The sequence below is a fragment of the Petaurus breviceps genome, unplaced genomic scaffold (genome assembly GCF_028583685.1).
Source record: "Petaurus breviceps papuanus isolate PSGF00001 unplaced genomic scaffold, PetGlider_PUasm1.0 90897, whole genome shotgun sequence".
Classification (NCBI taxonomy): domain Eukaryota; kingdom Metazoa; phylum Chordata; class Mammalia; order Diprotodontia; family Petauridae; genus Petaurus; species Petaurus breviceps.
The window spans coordinates 13138939-13154440 of NW_027187374.1; the positions used below are offsets into that span (position 1 = coordinate 13138939).

Sequence of the window (15502 nt, forward strand, 5' to 3'; positions counted from 1 at the left end):
ACAAAACTATCATGTTTCAGGGGAAAATATGGTCATTCAGTGGAATAGAGGACTTTCAAGCATTCTTGATGAAAAAAGCAGAGTTGAATATAAAATTTGACATTCAGATACAAGAAGCAAGAGAAGCATGAGAAGGTAAACAGGGAAAAGAAATCATAAGGAACTTTTCAGAGTTGAACTATTAACATTCCTACATGGAAAACAATAATTGCAACTTATGAAACTTTTCTCAGTAGTTGAAGGGATATATGTCTATATATGAGGGTATATAGGCATATGAATACATATGCGAATGTGTGTATATATGTTTACAGGTATACAAAGATAGAGGGCACAGGACCAAGGGATGATACTTAAAGGTGAAATTAAGAGGTGAGAGGAATATAATGAGAGGAGATGGGGAGAGACAGATTGGGGTAAACTATCTCATACAGAAGAGGCAAGGGAAAATGGTTACAACGGAGGGGAAGAATAGGAAGGCAAAAGGGAATGGGACAACCTTATTCCCATTGAATCTGGCTTGAGGAGGGAGTGAAAGACACACTAAATAGGGGATCTCACCCTCCAGGAGAATAGGGGGCAAGGGAATGAGAGGGGGTATAATGGAAGGGAGGGCAGGCTGGGGGGGGGGAGGGAAGTTGGAAGCACCCACTTTTGAAAAGGGACAGGATCAAAGTAGAGAATAGAACAAGTGGGAGGTGGGATAGGAGGAAGGGCAATATAGTCAATCTTTTACAATATATCTACTATGTTATTGTTTTGCATTAGCCACACATATACAACCTATACTGAACTGCTTATTTTCCCAGTAAGGGTGGGTGACAAGGAAGGAAGGTAATGAATCTGGAATTGAAAGTTTTAAAATCAAATATTCAAATATATGTGTATATATATATATATATATATATATATGTGTGTGTGTGTGTGTGTGTGTGTATGTGTGTATGTATATATATGTATATGTGTATATATATACTATTATTAATACCATCTTACATGTAATTGGGAAATAAGATATACAGGCACTGAGGCATAGAGATCCACTGGCAAAGTCGAAAGGGGTATGGGAGAAAATATGGGAGAGAGCAGATTGGAGGAGGGGATATCCTGTGGGACTGCTATTTTGGGGCAGTGGGTAGGGGAAAAATGGGGAGAAAATTTGTAACCCAAAATCTGGCGGAAATGAATGATGTAAATCATTAGTGAATAAAGCATTAAAAAAAAAATCACAGTTACCAGAGAGGGAAGCATCAACACCTGGGTTTTCAAAGCCCGGGGCTCTCAAAGGCTGCCCAGAGTCTAGTCTGGTCAAATCACAGAACACTTCTCAAAAGTTAGCCGCAAAGCAAAGCCTCACATCAGGGCTTATATAGCCTTCTCCTGGCTCAGAGAATGTAACAACCTTCTTGACTCACTGCCCAATCACAAATCATCTCCTGAGAAACGAGCCTCCCACCACAAGCTCCAGGTGCACTTAAGTCTAGGGGCAGGGAAGATCTTAAAAATTTACATTCTTATAACAAATGTTGATAAAAGACCTAAGAAATCAACCTACCAAAGCAAACAAAAGATTTGTATAGATTCAATTACAAAGTGTCCCTTAAAGAAACAAACAACTTAAATAGCTACAGGAATATTCATACTCATGGCTAGGCCATGTCAATATACTAAAAATGAAAATACTACAAAGTGAATTTACACTTTTAATGCAACACTAAATTACCATGGAGATATATTACAGAACACGATGAAATAATAAAATTCATGATAAAAAAATTTAAAAAACAAAAATAAAAGATTCAGAATATAAACTATATTATAAAGCATCTGGTATTCGTTAAATAAAAGAGAGAGATGAATGGAACAGACTAAAGAATCAGATACAAGAGAAGTCAATAATCCCATGTTTGATAGAAGTTTAACAAAGCAGAAAGCATAAATTACCTAGGAAAATACTCATTTGATAAAAATTGCTGGGAAACTAGAAAATAATCTGGCTGAAATTAATACTTAGACCAACATCTTACACTATATCATATGATATAGTCTAAATGAAAACACGGCCTTAATATTAAAGATCATACTACTAAAAAATCAGAAGAGAAACATCTCATATACCACTCATGGCTACGGGTAAAAAATACATTCTTGGGGTGGCCAGGTGGCGCAGTAAGAGCACCAGCCCCAGCGTCGGGAGAGCCAGGATTGGTTCCAGCCTCAGATACTTGGCACCCACACAAGATAACTGGCCGTGTAACCTTGAGCAAGTTACTTAACCCCAACTGCTTTAAAAAAAAAAAAAAAAAAAGGATACATTCTTAAAGAAATAAGTGTCAAAAGGTAAAAAAAAAAATAATAATTTTGATTAAACAAAAAACCTGCACAAATTAATGCACAATAAGTGGTTGAATAAGAAAAAAAATCTTTGTATCAAATTTCTCTGATAAGATTTTGTTTATCCAAGATACAGAAGCAATTAATAAATATGACTAATAGTCATTCCTCAATAGGTAAGAGTTCAAAGGATATTAACAAAAAGTCTCAAAAAAAACTGCAAAGTATTCACAACCAGATGAAAGAATGATCTAAATCACTAACAAGACTAGTGCCAATCAAAACAACTCTGAGGTTTCATCTCACACTCTGCAAATTGGCAAAGATGACAAAAAAATGGCAATAGTCAATATTGGAGAGACTGTGGGATGACAGGCACACTAATACATTTCTAGTAGAGCTGTGAAACAGTACAATCATTTTGAAAGCAGTTTGGAATTATGCAAATAAAATGACTAAAATATCCATACCCTTGGAACCATAGACTCCATCCCTGGGCTTATAACCCCAAAGAAGCCACTGTTAACCAAAAAAAGTCCTGATATACCCCCAAAATATTTGTAGCAACATTTTTTCTGATAACTAAGTATTGGAAACAAAGTAGATGCCCATCAACTGTGAAATGGCTAAACAAATTTCAGTACATCAGCATAAGAGAATATTACTGTTTTATAAGAAATGATGTGATAAAAACAGAAAAGCATGGGAAAAATTTATAGTAAATAGAGCCAAGAAAACAATAAACACAGTAACTACAACAATGTGAACAGAAAGAACTACAAACACCAAAATCAAAAGTATCACAGCCAAGATCTAGCAGGACTAGAACGGAGTGATTCAAGGATACCCTCAATCATTGAGGTGAGAGGTCCACAGGTGTTACACACTGCACATGTTTTCAGTTTTTTTTCAATGTATGGATCAGTTGCAATATTTTTTTCCTCTTTAATAATCATCTATGATGGTTTAAGAAACAGGATATCAATAAAATATTATTTTCAAAAATAAATTAAAGATATTTATTTTAAAATGCAGATGGTATGGGGTAGTAAATTACATAGAGATCTTCATTCAACCCCAGAGGGATCACTAAAACTTAGTAGGCTTTCACTTGAAACTCAAGCATTGTTTTTTAGAGTGTGTACCTTATTCCAAAAGGAGTTTAAAAAAAAAATTCGGTGTAAGGTCTGATTGTTAAAAAAATAACAAACTCATGTGAATAACTCCAAGAAGTATGGAAAACATTTGAGTGAAGATCAATAGATAGATAAAGAAAAGAGATGGGGTTACATATAATAGGACCTCTTTTTTTTTAGAAAGGAGGGAAAAAGTATGATAGAGACTGCCAAACATCTAGACTTTCACTAGAAATTCACCTTCCAAAAACAAAAGTAGCTGGTCATTGCCCAAATAGCAAGTGGAAAAAGAATAAAAACAGTTTTCAAAACAAGAAATGTCAATTAATGTCCGTAATAGAAAAAATTCCAAATATTCTTTTTTTTTGCTCTTTGGAGGGCAACTGACATCAAGTGACTTGCCCAACGTCACACAGCTAATTTCTGTGTTAAGTGTCTGAGGCCAGATTTGAACCCAAGTCCTCCTGACTCCAAGGGCCAGTGCTCTATTCACTGTGCCACCTAGCCACCCCAATTCCAAATATTCTTATGGACTATTTGTGCCTGATCTGTGGTAGAGCCTTCCAAGCTTGTACTGATCTGATCAGCCACAGTCCAACACACTGTACCTTGATCCCAATATAGTGATGTCATTTTAGTCCTCTTCAAGAACAAAGGACAACAACCGTAAGTTCAAAAATCACCAGTAAACAGTAACACAAATTAAAACAACCTAGAGCTATCACGTCATATCCAAAACAGAAAAGGTTGTATAAATGGTAACTATTAAAGGTTGAGAAGTTATGGAAGATAGACAATGTTCATCTGAGAATGGTTTAGAGAATACAATAGGTGGCACTAAACTTGATTTTAAAAGGCATAATTGAGGAGAAAGTGTTGTTCAAACATGAAGGACTGTGCAGAGGCACCAAGGGATGGAATGTCATGTTTGGCGATCAGCTAGTAAACTAGTTTAGGTGAAGCAAACATACGGTAGCATAAAGAGGAGTAATAAGTGTATAAAAGGCACTTCTTGAACGTAGAGATCATTTTTGGTTTTACGTCTCTATCCCAAGCACAATAAACCTTGCACACAGGAGGCACATAAATTACTGTTGAACTGAAATTGATCTCATCTCACAATCATCTACAAATTCTCCCCTCTTACAGACACATCTGTCAAGTTGTGCTTACTGTAAAAAAGAGAGAATTCTGTAGTTTCAGATCTTAACATATGGAATGTATAACTATTCAATCTCTGCAGTCCACAACTTAAATACTACAAAACTTTTTTTTAACAATGTTTCTCATAAAAACCAAAGTTTAGAATCTTCGGGTTTTTAGTAGCATGCAAGGTTGGAAGCTAATAGTGTGATTTAGCAATGTGAAAACTAACTTAATCTTAAGCTACGTTAAGAGAAGCATTGTATCTAGGAAGAGGGAGGAGATACTCCTTAAATTAAAACCTCATTTCAAATAATTAGTTCTGGTACCACAGGAAGGATGTTTATAAGATTGAGTGAAACTGCAAAAGGGTGATCAAGTCGGTAAAAAGGCTCAGAATTATGTTGTACGAGTTATAACTTATATGTGTATATCACTGTAAGGTTTTTAAAACACTTTCCTCACAATCAGCCTGTTAAGTAGGCAGGAGTTGAAGGTAATGAGGGCAACAGAAAACTTAAGGGGAGTGACTGTCTTCAAGAATTTAAACAACTGTCATATGGAAGAAGGATTAAACTCATTTTGTTTATCCCCAGAAGCCTAGGACAGAACTAGGAACAACATGTGAAAGTTGCAATGGGGAAAATTGGTCTTTATATATATTAATATTATACACAATATTTATATTCTATTAATAAAATAAGGGGAAGTTTCCTAACAAGTAGAGCTACCCACAAGTGGAATGGACTGTCTCAAAATATAATGGGGATACACTCCCCCCGATTCAACAGATGTCTTCAAGTAAAGGCAGGATGACCTTTAAGTAAAGTTTGTTGTAGGGGATTCTTATTCAGATATGTGTTGGACCAGATGGTCACAGGTCCCTTTCAATTCTTGTGACTGTAGCTAACTGCTACATTCCAACTGTAAACCACCTCAACCCTTCTGGAAAATAACATGGAATTACATTGTTAATTCTGTTTTACCAAGAGATTCCACTGATGGAATTATGCCCCAAGGAAATTAATGATGGCAAGAAAACACTAGTGCATTCAAAAATATTAAAAACAGTAATTTGTAAAAAGGTGGAAACAACATATACCCAATGATTTAGGAAAGGTTTAATAAAGAGTGGCATATAAATGTTAATATTAATACACTGTAAAGAATATAAAGAATTCAGAGAAACATGGAAAGACAGAAAATTAAGAAAGACAAGTCAAAAAACAAGTTAACAACAAAAAGCAACAAAATTCAGTGAAATGAGAGACAAGGTGGCATCATACTACGAAAGTTAAAGCTTATACAGATTTTTTCTCTTAACAGGTGAAATAAATTAAAAAAACAAAGGCATGTATTATCAACGTATAACTATGCTTAGTTCTACTTAATTATTTTAATTTTTAATTTGTTACACAGTATACTGTCTTAGCAATACAATGATTTAAAAATACAAATGGAATATCCACTTTAAATCCTATGCACTTCACACATTCTTTTCAATAAATACTCCCCTGATTTCATTCTCAATAAAAATAGTAGTCCTACCACATTAGTGGCAATGTGTTTGAAGATGATACAATGTATTTTTAATATTCCTTTTCGTCAGTGTGGTTCAGTGCCTGAGTTTAATTCAGAAGAAGACCAATACACAGTAATAAATTACAGTGAAATAGATGTAGTATATACACATAAATATCTTTTTTTCTTTTAAATTAATAGATCCCTTCTAATCACCCTATTGAGAGAGGAAAACAAAAAATAAGGTCCTTAATACATAGCTGTATAGTCCAGCAAAACAAATCCCCACACTGGCCATCTCAAAATATGCATGTTTTCCAGCATTTTAAGTTCATCACTTCTCTAAGACAGAGGGCACCCCTTGCCTTAGTTTCCAATTTTAAGCTACTATGAAATAAGCTAATATCTTTGTAGATATAGATCCTTTTCCTATGTTTCAGCATTCTCCTTTGTAGGGGGATTTGTTTGGATATTTACTGGGGAATCTTATGTTTCTGCCAAAATAAAATATATCAATAAAAACTTTAAAAACCAAGAACAGCTGATAATTTTTTCCTCCAAAATGGAATTTTTATTCTGTACCTGATTCTGACAAAAAAATTTAAAAATAACCTACTGGTAGGGTTGAAATAGGAGGACCTCCCTTTTGCGGGTTGGCAGGGTGTGAGGCAGCAGCACCATGAAGGCCTCGGGCACCCTGAGAGAGTATAAGGTGGTTGGGCGCTGCCTGCCCACTCCCAAGAGCCCGGTGCCGCCTCTTTATCACATGCGGATCTTTGCTCCTAATCATGTGGTAGCCGAAGTCCCAGTTCTAGTACTTCGTTTCCCAGCTGAAAAAGATGAAGTCTTCTGGAGAAATCGTATACTGTGGACAGGTCTTTGAAAAGTCCCTTCTTAGAGTGAAAAACTTTGGCATCTGGCTGCGTTATGATTCCAGGAGTGGGACCCACAACATGTACAGGGAGTACAAGGACCTGACCACTGCTGGTGCCCGTCACTCAGTGCTACCGAGATATGGGAGCCTGTCACCGTGCCCCAGCCCACTCCATCCAGATCATGAAAGTGGAAGAAATTCCTGCCAGCAAATGGGCTGGCCCGCAGTCAAGCAGCTTCACAACTCCAAAATCAAGTTCCCTCCACCCCACAGAGTTCTGCGTTGCCAGCACAAGCCACGCTTTATTACCAAGAGGCCCAACACCTTCTTCTAAGATTAGAGACAATGAGACACCTATTTGGTTTAAATAAATTTCTCGATTGGAAAAAAAAAAGGAATAGGAGGACCTAAGGAAGGTAAAGATAATATCCCCTCCATTCATTTAATTTTCTGGGTAAACTGACCTATTTACAATTCCCTCATACAAGATATCCCATCTTCATGACTTTGGACTGTAAATCCTTGGCTTCCTTCAAACTTCAATTTAAAAGTCTTCCTACTGAAGACTATTCCTCATGCTCTTGGCTGCAAATATGCTCTTCCACCTCCAGTCCAATGTTACACTGTATGTCCTCTGTATATATTCCACAGCAAGTCATTTACCAATTCCCCTAGAGAATCTAAGTTCTTTCTTACCAAAGGAGATAGGCATCAAAAATAAAATGTATAATTTTTTGGCATCAAAAATAAAATGCTTTGATTCTATTACTACCAATTGATAATAACTTTTTGCATTAACAAAATCAACACAACTAAAACAAGGAAAACCATTTATTAGGAAAAAAAAACTATTAAACATGTCTAATTAAAGGGTATGTAATCCAAAATGTACAGAAAACTAATGCAAAATATAAAAACAAAAGCCATTCTTCAAGAGGTTAAGCAAATCCAGGTATGAACACTGTTCTCAAAAGAAGTGCAATCAATTAACATTTTAAAAACTGTCTGAGGTTATTCAACACCCAGCAAATAAGCAAAAATGACAAAAAATAGGGGATTGTTATAGAACTGCAAGAAATGATGATTAATAATTTAAAGAATGAGACATATGAACTGAAGTGATAATAACAGTGTAAATGAAAAATAAAAACAAAAATAAAAGGAAACAAGCTTATGTAATCATAATGATGAGAAAATATACCTCCCTCTTTTGCAAAGATTTGGGTTTATGGATATAGAACACTGAATATACTCAGTTAATTATGTTGGTTAAGTTTTGCTTAACTGCCTTTTTTAACCTATTTCTTTTTAAGAGGACTAAATGGGTATGAAACAAGAACGAAAATGTTTATAAACAAAGGTTACAACAAAGAAAAGATGCAAAAGTTTTTCAGTTTCTTGACTTTCACTAAGTTCCTTGAGGACAAAGACAATTCATTTTTTGCCTTAATGCCTCTAGAGCCCCAAACATAAATAGGAAACTTAGTAACTGTCTGCTTTTTAACTAACATTATATGGGTGAGGAAAGGAAAGCCAGATATAGTAGTCTCCCTAATCTAAGAGCAAATTTCAAAGAAGTCAGAAAAAGTGCTAGTAAAATGTTACGGTATAAAATTATACAGTGAAAATTTATTCTCATGGTAATTTCAACCAAGTAAAGAGACCAATATAAATATACAAAGAACTCATTGACCAATCTGCATTAAAGATACAGAGAAAATTATGGAAACAAGCACAAAACAAAAGATAAATTATAAGAGTGGGAAATAAAGTGTAATACAAGTTAATACTGGGTATAAACATGTAACAAGAAAAAAAAGGTTGAAGGATAGATACACTGAGGCCAAAAAGATGATCAAGAAAAGAATATGACCACTGTTCAAGAAGATGACAATGAGTAATTTATAAATTAGTCCCATCATCCACTTCCTCCACTCCTATTCATGAACCATTAATATAGCTGAAAAAAAGTCTCACAACTAACAAATGGGTACATTACAAATTTATGTTATAAAACTTCATCTGGTCCTTCACTACAGCAAGATGGGCTTTTTTATCCCCCTTGTAACTGATTTCCCTATCTCACTCACTGAAGTTACTTAAAGCCTTCTCTTCCCTCCTCAATCCTCCCACAGCGCCTCCCCCAACCTGAGGGCTTTGCCTCTTACTTTATCCAAAAAAAAATGTTTTTAATTAAACAATTCAAAATGAACTCCCTCCTCTCCCAATCTCTTAAATCTCAAAATGTCTTGACATCATTTTCCACTCTGCTCAAGACTGACAAAAAAAAGGTCATTCTCCTTGTCAAAAGTAACCCTTAAGGATGCCCTCAATCTCGCTCCCAAATCTTCTCCAAAGACTATTCCCTCAATCAAAAATTTCTCAACAATTCAACTTCTCCCAAATAACAATTTTCTTTCCTGCAGTCTTTAAACATTCCAGTCTTCCTTATCTTTAAAATAGCCTCACTAAACCCTTATCTTTTCTAACTGTCATCCTCTCTCTCTTCCCTTTCTCATACAAATTCCTAGAAAAAGCAGACTATACTCATTGCTTTCACTTCCTCTCCTTTCTCACTCCCATTTGCTATACCAGATCTCTTAATTGCCAAATCCAATGGACTTTTCTCAATCCACATTCATCTTGACTTCTCTGCAGCCTCTGAAATGGTTGATCACTCTCCTCTCTTGATTCTCTTTTCTTTAGGTTTTCAGAACACCACTACCTTCTGGTTTTCCTCCTATCAGACCACTCCATCTAAGTTTCTTTTACAGGAACCTCATCTAAGAAGAGGATCTAACAGTAAGTGTCCCACATGGCTCTGTCCTGGGCCCTCTTCTCTTCTCCATCTATTCAATAAGTAACTTCATAGTTCCCATGAATTTAATTACCATCTCTTAAACTGACAATTCTCAAATCTACCTATCCTGTCCTGACCTCTCTCCTGACCTTATCATATCTCCAACTGCCTTTCATGCATCTCAAACTAGATTCCAGTAAAAAACCTTAAACTCAACATGTCCAAAACTGAATTACCTTTTAACCTTTACTGAATTTCCTCTTCCCCTACCACTCCCACCTCTCCCCAACTTCTCTACTATTGTTGAAGGAAATACCATCCTCCAAGACCTCCAGGCTTACAACTTAAGTGTCATCCCTGTTAAGTTCAACTTTGCAACATCTCTCAAATACACCTCCTTCTCACTTCTTATATTGCAACAATCCTGGTACAAGCCTTTATCACCTCCTGTTTGGACTATTGCAATGACCTGCTGGTAAATCTGCCTGCCTTAAGTTTCTCTGTACTCCAATATATCTTCCATTCAGTTGCCAAAGGGACTTTCCTAAAAGCAAATATTGCTTTGAGGTGAACACATCACTCTCCCTAACTCAATAAACTCCAATGGTTCTCTATCACCTCCAAAATACAAAATCCTGTTTGGTGTTTGAAGTCCTAAAAAACCTCTCCCCCTACTTTCCCATCTTCTTATACCTTCCTCCTGACACTATCCTCCTAGCTGTTCCATAATCCAGATACTCCATTTCTCAGCTCTGGGCATTTACTCTGAGGGTCTTCCATGTCTGGAATGCTCTCTCCCTCTTCATCTCCACTTCTTGGTTTCCTTCAAATCCCAATTAAATCCCATCTTCTATGGGAAGCCTTTTCCAGGATACACAGTGGGGTTCCTCTTCATTATAACACCTTGCCTCATTGAATTATTTCTTATTTATCTTGAATATACCGTGTTTCCCCGATAATAAGACACTCTCTTATTTTTTTTTGGACAGAAAAACACCAGAGGGCTTATTTTCAGGGGAGGGCTTATTTTAATGAACATTGACAGCAATTTTAATAAACAGGTAAATGTGAACCAAAAAATGTACCTTTATTCAATAAGCAAATCACTGGGGAAGAACAGGATGATGCGCTCACTGCTGCAGCTCTGATTGGATGCAGCTCGGAGCATGTCGTGCGTTTCGGGGGGGGGGGACGGTGCATACAGAGAGTACCGTAATGTAGCGTGTAGCGCAGGGGATCACCTTCACTACAGTAGCAATCTCAATAGGGCTCATTTTCGGGGGAGGGCTTATTTTAGAGGAATCTTACACAGTAAGGGGAGGGCTTATTTTCGGGATAGGTCTTATTATCGGGGAAACACGGTAGCTTGTTTATACATGTTTGCTTGTTGCTTCCCCCATTAGATAGGGAACTCCTCTGGGGGCAGGAACTGTCTTTTGTCTCCTTTGTATCCCCAGCTGTTACCTCAGTGCCTGGTATATAGCTGGTGTTTAATAAATGCTTACGGACTGATCAACTGAATAACTTTATATTGAGTTCCAATTGCATCACTCAACTGATATAGATCTTTCCAAAGTTACCAATGATCTCTTGAGTACCAAATTCAATGCTCTTTTCTCAGTCTTCATCTTTCTCAACAGACTTGCTACATTTGAACCTGTTAACCACCATAGAAGGAATGTTTATTAACATAACAAATTCCATTCTGTTTTACATCTCCATTTTGTCTTTTGAGTTATGATTTAATTTTTTCTATATCAGATTTTTTATATGCTGCTTTTCAGTAAGATAAAGCATCAAAGTGGTATAGTTTGATAAACAGATCTATGCTATCAAACAACTGGCAAACATGTCTATATTCCTAAAACAACTTGATAAAATATACAAGAACCTTCTGAACAAGAAACACCAATAATGAAAAATCATCAAAAACACCTTGGGGGGGGGAGGGGAACAGAGCCAAGATGGCAGCATAGAAACAGGAAAACTCCATTAAGTTCCCCTCATAATCACCTCAAATACCTATAAAATATGACTCTAAACACATTTTTGAGCTACAGAACCCACAAAGGGAGAAACAAATCTCCCACTGAAGGCAGCCTGGCAGGTCTATAGGAAGGGTCCATCACAGTGCACTGGGAGCAGAGCACAGTCTCCCATAAGCCTCGAGGTTTTAGCCTCAGGGCACCATGACCAGCCATGGTTGAAGCAGACTTCAGAAGAGTGAATCACCAGCAACTGTGGTTGTTTCCAGACTCATCAATCCACAAATGCCAAAGAGCAAGTAAAAGGTTGGTGTAGAACTCTGCTGGAACTGGGGGGGATAGGGGGGAGGGGATGGAAGAGTGATGTCCAGCCCCTCCCCCCCACGGTGAGAAGCTGTAGAGGCACAGCAACTGTATAGCTGCCTATGCATATGGCTGCTTCAGAGCTCCTGGCCTACAGATCATAGGGGGACCAAGCGACTATTCAGAGGGTAATCACTCTTGCTTTAACCTACTTGGATCTGGATAGCTGTCTTGGGTGGAGGTCCTGGGGTGTGTTGGCCAGTGGGCCAGAGCTTGTGGGGGCTGCAGAGAGGGCACCCAACTAAACTCCGACAGCTGTGAAAACCCCAGCGATTTGTGACAAAGCTCTCCTCTCTGGAAGAGGAGTTCTACTGTGACAAAAAGCTCAAAAGTCAAGCAATTGACTGGCAACATGAGCAAGCAGAGGGAGCAAAGCAAGCACAGCAATCAAACCTTAGATTCCTTTTTTGGGGACAAAAAGGATCAAAGCACAAACACCTTAGGTAAGTACTAATACAAAATCATGTTAAGCAAATTAAGTAATAAACCAAAAATCAGAATTTGGATTTAATCAGTAAAAACCCTTAAACAGAACTTTTAAGAAACCCAACAGAGGCTAAAGTCACCAGTTAGCTGCTAGGTCAAGACTAAGACAGATTCCTGTATTCCCTGAACTCAAGACTTGAGCATGCTGTGTTGGAGAGCAGTGCTGACTTATAGATACCACCTCAGGAGAAAGACATACATATGGCCTTCAACTGGGCCAAGAAGGAATTCTGTCATGATAATAATTATGAGACAGGCTTAAGGGACCTTTAGGAATCAGGCTAGAGATTTATTCCTAGAGATGTTGATGTTTGTACTGCTAAATACATAATATAAATTTGATTTACATGCACTGATGAGAGTAAGTCTGTTTAAGTGATCTGTAGTGCTAACTGGCATAAATAACATACTTAGTTCACAACATACTTTACAACCACCTCCACCTGCTTTCCTCTATAGGTTTTCATGGTACTACTTTTTCTGGTTCACCTCCTACCTGTCTAACTATTCTTTTTCAGCCTCCTTTGCTGTTTTATATTTATTGTACCCTCTGACTATGGCTATTCCCCAAAGTTCTATCTTAGACCTTCTTCTCCCTCCACATTCTCTTGGTAACCTCATTCACTCCCATGCATTTAACTATCATCTGTTTGTAAATGACTCCTAGATTTATATATCTAACCCCCAATCTCTCTCCTGAGCTTCAGTCACCTATCACCAATGGCCTACTGGACATTTCAAACTAGATGTCCCAGAGGCTTCTAAAACTGAACTCCTTATTTTTCCTATGTCTGTCTGAGGCACTGCCATCTTTCCATCTCCTGAGTTTCATAACTTCAATATTACCCTAGATTCCATACCCTTCCTCAGTCCATGTGATCACTCACTTATCAAATCTTTCATTTTTATTTTTCACAAATTCAAACTCTTCTCACTACTAACACAGTTAATATTACCTTCTACCATTATCTAATTACTCAGCACCTCTTGCCTACATTATTACACTGGTTCCTAACTGGTATCTCTGTTTAAAGTCTCTCACCACTCCAGTCTATTCTATACACTGCTCTCCAAGTAATTTTCCTTATTGCATAGAATCTACCATGTGATTCTTTTATTTCACCAACTACAGCAGCTACCAATTTTCCAAAGAAAAAAATACATATTCTTCTTCTCTTTAGCTTTTAGTGCTCTACACAACCTGGTCATAGTCTACCTTTCCAGCCTCATGGATATTACTCCCCTTCCCACTCTACAATCCAGCTAAACTGGCCTTCTGTTTCTTATACATGACATTCTATTTCTACTTTCTATGCCTTAGCACTAGTCATCACCAATGCTTAGAATGCACTTCCCTCCTTATCTACACCCCAAATTTCCAAGAGTCAGCTCAGGCATCATTTTCCAATTAAAACCTTCCTTGATTCTCTACAACTATTAATGCCTTTGTTCTCAAACAATTTTGTTTAATTATTTTGTATATATTTGGATTGACTAACTTTATATCCATGTTGCTTATATATGTATATGTACTTATCTCCACCCTTGGATCACTGACTTGTTTTGGCAGAGGGGCTTATGTAGCTCAATGAAACTAGGAGCTATGCCATGCAAGGTTCCCCAAGATAGACAGGCTATAGTGGAGGGTTCTGACAAAAGGTGATCCACTGGAGAAGGAAATGGCAAACCACTCCAGTATCTTTGCCAAGAAAACCCCACAGATAGTACTAAAATAATAAAAGAGATGACATCAGAAGATGAGCCAAGGTGTCCAATATGCTGCTGGGGAAGATGGGAGACAACTAGTTCCAGTAATAAATAAGTAGTTGGGCCAAAGCCAAAAGGAAGCTCAGCTTGTCGATGTGTCTGGTGACAAAAGAGTAGTCCAAGTTGTAAAGATCAATATTGCACAGGAACTTGGAATATAAGATCTGTGAAGCTAGGTAAGCTGAATGTGGTTTAGAAAAAAAAAAAGAGATGGAAATATTAAACATCAATAACTTAGATGTCAGTGAACATAAATGGATGGGAATGGGTGAATTTAACTCAGATGATCACTACATATACTTCTGCAGGTAAGAATCCCTTAGAAGAAATGGAACAACCCTCAGGGTCAATAAAAGGGTGAGAAATGCTATACTGGGGTATAAATCTCAAAAACAGCAGAATGATATATCCAAATCCAAGACAAACCATTCAACATCACAGTAATACAAGTCTATGCTCTAAGCACTGATGCCAGACAGGCCAAAGTTGATCAGTTCTATGAAGACCTATAACTTCTTCTAGAAATAACACTTTAAAAAAATATGTCATTCATCATAGGGAATTAGAATGTTAAACCAAGAAATCAGAAGATAATTAGAATAAAAGGTGAGTTTTTTCTTGGAGTCAAAATGAAGCAGGGGAGTAACTAATACAGTTTTGTCAAGATAATTCTCTACTTGTAATACTCTTTTTCAACAATCCAAAAGGCTACTCTACACATGGACATCACTAAATGGTCAATACTGAAATCAGACTGATTATATACTTTGCAGCCAAAGGTGGAGCTCTATACAGTCAGTTAAAACAAGACCTGAAGCTAACTCTGGCTAAGATCATGAGCCTCTTATTGCAAAATTCTGACTTAAATTAAATAGGAAAACCATCAGACCTTATAGGTATGATCTAAATACTATCCCTTATGAATGTGAAGTGAAAGATGAATAGATTTAAGGGATTAGATCTAGTATATACAGTACCTGGATAACTATGGACAGAGCTTCACAATACTGAACAGGAGGCAGCAACAAAAAACATTCCAATGCAAAAAAGAAAAAAAGCAAAATGACTACCTGATGAGGTTTGATAAATAGCT

General features: G+C 37.0%; 1 protein-coding gene and 1 long non-coding RNA gene across 4 annotated transcripts in view; one reads left to right on the forward strand and one right to left on the reverse strand.

The window, feature by feature from the left end:
* Nucleotides 1–15502, reverse strand: part of DYRK1A (dual specificity tyrosine phosphorylation regulated kinase 1A) — a 231499-nt gene that overhangs the window by 195488 nt on the left and 20509 nt on the right. The gene's annotated exons all lie outside the window — the stretch shown is intronic.
* On the forward strand, nucleotides 6308–7402 carry LOC138151493 (uncharacterized). Its single transcript, XR_011165841.1, has 2 exons — nucleotides 6308–7127; nucleotides 7241–7402. It is a non-coding gene; the product is annotated as an uncharacterized lncRNA (long non-coding RNA).